This window comes from Halichoerus grypus, chromosome 8 (genome assembly GCF_964656455.1).
Source record: "Halichoerus grypus chromosome 8, mHalGry1.hap1.1, whole genome shotgun sequence".
In the NCBI taxonomy this organism is placed as follows: Eukaryota; Metazoa; Chordata; class Mammalia; order Carnivora; family Phocidae; genus Halichoerus; species Halichoerus grypus.
Genome location: NC_135719.1, coordinates 100,974,385 through 100,978,092, shown reverse-complemented (window position 1 = coordinate 100,978,092; position 3,708 = coordinate 100,974,385). Strand labels below are relative to the sequence as shown.

Below are 3,708 nucleotides of genomic sequence, written 5' to 3'. Positions count from 1 at the left end.
CATCTTCATTTCCTCCTTGCTCATCTTTATGTTATTTTTGTATTTGTATTGCTTATACATACTGTTGTAGAAGGAAGATGTCCTGTTTCTAGTTTAGGAGATTCATCAAAATATTATGTAGCCAATTTTTTTTTTCAAAATATCAAAACATTAAAAATTTCATCTTTCAAGTTCCCTCCATGTGGTTAAGGAATTAAAAGAAACCAACAGCAAAGTCCCCATTCTTTCACTTTAAGATCAAGCTCTCATTCAATTTGAATACATCTTCAAGTAATTTTTTAAACAGCTAGTATATTTTATGTGTTCTTGCATTTCTGAGAATGTCTGTTGCATTCACATGAAAGACAAGTTTTCTGGGTAAAATAATTTTAGGACAAAATTATATATGTGTTCCATTATATTCTGGTCATAAGCTTTAAAGAGAGGATGTGTGAGCTTTTCCCACGTTCACCTGGCCCAAGGGCCAGACTACGGGTCTTCTTGCAGCCATGGCAGCTCCAGAGCAGTGTAGGAATTGCATCAGCCAAAGTCATGGCAGGACAGGCATTTAGAAAGTTTCTTCCCCTCTTTGACCGAGTTTTAGTTAAAAGGAGTGCAGCTGAAACTGTAACCAAAGGAAGCATTATGCTTCCAGAAAAATCTCAAGGAAAAGTATTGCAAGTAACAGTAAAAGCTGGTGGATCGGGCCCTAAAGGAAAGGGTGGAGAGATTCAACCACTTAGTGTGAAAGTTGGAGATAAAGTTCTCTCAGAATATGGAGGCACCAAAGTAGTTTTGGATGACATGGATTATTTCTTATTTAGAGAAGGTGACATTCTCAGAAAGTATGTAGACTGAAATAAATCATTATTGAAATGACATGAAATGAACCTGCCCATTCCAGTGAAGTTGTGAAATCTTCCATGTAAATAATTTTCATGTCTCTTTTTTTATAAGCTAATGGTATCCAAACTAAAATAAAAATAAAAAATAAAAATAAAGAGAGGATGGGTGAGACCAATCTAACTTCTTTCCTCAGTAATGTTCTTTTTTTTTTCACACTCTAAAACCAATGGATTTTATTCTCTATGCTTATAATCCAAATATTTGTCAGATATATCTAATTCGTGGCTTTTTATTGATTTTTGCCTAGAGCAAGGTAAGCTTTTCAATCTTGATGGTCAGATCTTTTTTCAGCTTATGAATACTTTCTTCAATATTGGATATTATTATTTCCTCTGTTCAATTTTATTGTTCTCAAGTACACAGTTGTTTTTAAAAATGAATCAAGAAGCTTTTCCCTCCATGTTGATCATATTCTTTGTCATTGTTTTTTCTCTTCAACCTTTTCTACTTCATCTAAGAGTGTTTCTCAAGTTTGATCTTTGCAGCTGTCATGTTTCATAGTAACAATTCTCTCCTCAGGGTCATCATTGTGGATTTTTACTTTGCTGCTACATTTTTATTCTTTAATCCTTTCTTGGGCCATCCACTTCTCAATTTAATCTCATATTTTTATTTCTGAATGTACTCTTTTAATGACTTTTTCCTATTTCATAGCTGGAATGACTTGTATACAGTGGATAATAAGTGTATTTTCTGAGATTTTCTTCAAGTTTCTTAAAAAAATATTGAAACTATGTCTTCCTTTTTCATAAACATGATTTTCCCTTTATCTGGTTCAGCAGTATTATATTATAGCTATAAATTGTGTGTGTGTAGGGCGCCTGGGTGGCTCAGTTGGTTAAGCGACTGCCTTCGGCTCAGGTCATGATCCTGGAGTCCCTGGATCGAGTCCCGCATCGGGCTCCCCGCTCGGCAGGGAGTCTGCTTCTCCCTCTGACCCTCCCCCCTCTCATGTGCTTGCTCTCTCTCATTCTCTCTCTCTCAAATAAATAAATAAAAAATCTTAAAAAAAAAAAAATCGTGTGTGTGTATGTATCTACAGACACACATAAACACACATACACATATATATCCTCCTTCTACTCTTGCTCCTTTTTTTTCTCTCCTTCCCCTCTTAACTCATTCTCGAGGGAGTTAGATCTATTTATATTCTGTGTTTAAGCACAAGCAGCGTATATAGTCTTTACCCTATTTAGCTGTCCATTTGGGTGCTGATCTGCTAGTTCAATACTTGCTTTTTGATATTCATCTGGTTCTCTTCTGCTGAATTTATAAGTAACTTATCCTATCGCACTTTGATACTTTGAGCTGAGTATGTGAAAACATACAATGTCTAGAATGCTTTGCTCCTCTTGTTCAATATATTCCACTACCAGGTCTTGCTTGGGAGAATTTAACCTCTCATAAAGAAGCCCAATCCTGACAGCCCTTCTCTACTGAGGGCCCTATTGTGTTCTGGATGTTATTGAATCTGAAGGCCTATAAAAAAAGCAGTGAAAGGGGAAACTTGTGAAAGACAGCAGTACTCAGGCCCAATAAAAATATGAAAATAGCACAGTAAAATTATGGCTGTCCAAATTTGTATTTGGTACAGCTTGAGGTAAATAGTCACCCCAGGTATCTATTGAAATGGGCACTTTTTAAAAATTAACCTTGGGTTCCTGTAGGAATTTTCTTCATTCAGTTGTTTCGTAGCTTTTGTGTATCTACTCCCCTAAGCCTTTACTGGATTTATGAAACATTTGTGCTATTCTGGGTTCAGCTAGACATGGTTTTCACACTGTTCTACCAGATTCATTAGGGAGTAGTCATCATATGGTCAATGTATAAGCATGTAGAGATCACACCAAAACCACGCCCATCTGAAATTTCAGAAACCATAAGTTAGCATCATATTAAGATAGAGAAGAAAAAATACTATGCTGCCCACCATTTTTTCAGTTCTTACTATGTGACAATTCACTCAGTCATTCATTTCTCAATAGTTTGCTGAGAAACCATTTTATGCCTGACATTTTTTGTACTAGGGAAATAATGGTGATAAAAAATACAATTCTTGGGGTGCCTGGGTGGCTCAGTCAGTTAAGTGTCTGCCTTCGGCTCAGGCCATGATCTTGGGATCCTGGGATCGAGCCCCATGTTGGTCTCCCTGCTCAGCGGGGAGCCTGCTTCCTCCCTCTCTCTCTGCTGCTCCCCCTGATTGTGCTCTCTCACTCTCACTCCCTCTCAAATAAAAAAATATATAAAATCTTTAAAAAAATACAATTCTTTACTGAGTTTATAGTATAGTATAGACAGTCATTAACCAAATAATCATACTAATGAATATTAAATTAGTAAAATAAGTACTTTGAATAAATGTTTCATAAAGTACCAAGGCAGGGAATGTGATGGCAGGTAGGGTCAGAAAATACATTCCTAAGGAAATCTCCCTTTGATCTGAAATTTGAAGGAAGAGTAGAGATTACCTAGATTAATACCATATAGAAGAGAAATACAATCACAGGGAGCTGAACGTGCAAAGGCCCAATCAGTGCAAAGCATTGTTCTAAGTGCTTATTTGCACAGCTTTTTTAAAGCTCATTTTCAGTGTGGTAAAGTCATATTGTGCTTTTCCACTGTAGGTATTTGGGGAGAAACTGGGAGTGACTGTGTTATGGTCTGCTAAATGAACACAAATTTTCAAGTCAGGTTTCTAATTTTAATTTAATTCTACATAATATAGCAATGTCTTAAATACAGTTGAATGCACATTGCATAAGCATCTGTAATCCTGAGAAGTGTTTTGCCTTTCAGAGAAAGCACATATAGGTTTAATAATTT

The 3,708-nt window shown here is 36.1% G+C and overlaps 1 pseudogene; it reads left to right on the top strand.

Moving 5' to 3' along the window:
• The first annotated feature begins 531 nt into the window (after nucleotides 1-531).
• Nucleotides 532-965, top strand: LOC118532628 (10 kDa heat shock protein, mitochondrial pseudogene; annotated as a pseudogene).
• Nucleotides 966-3,708: the final 2,743 nt, after the last annotated feature.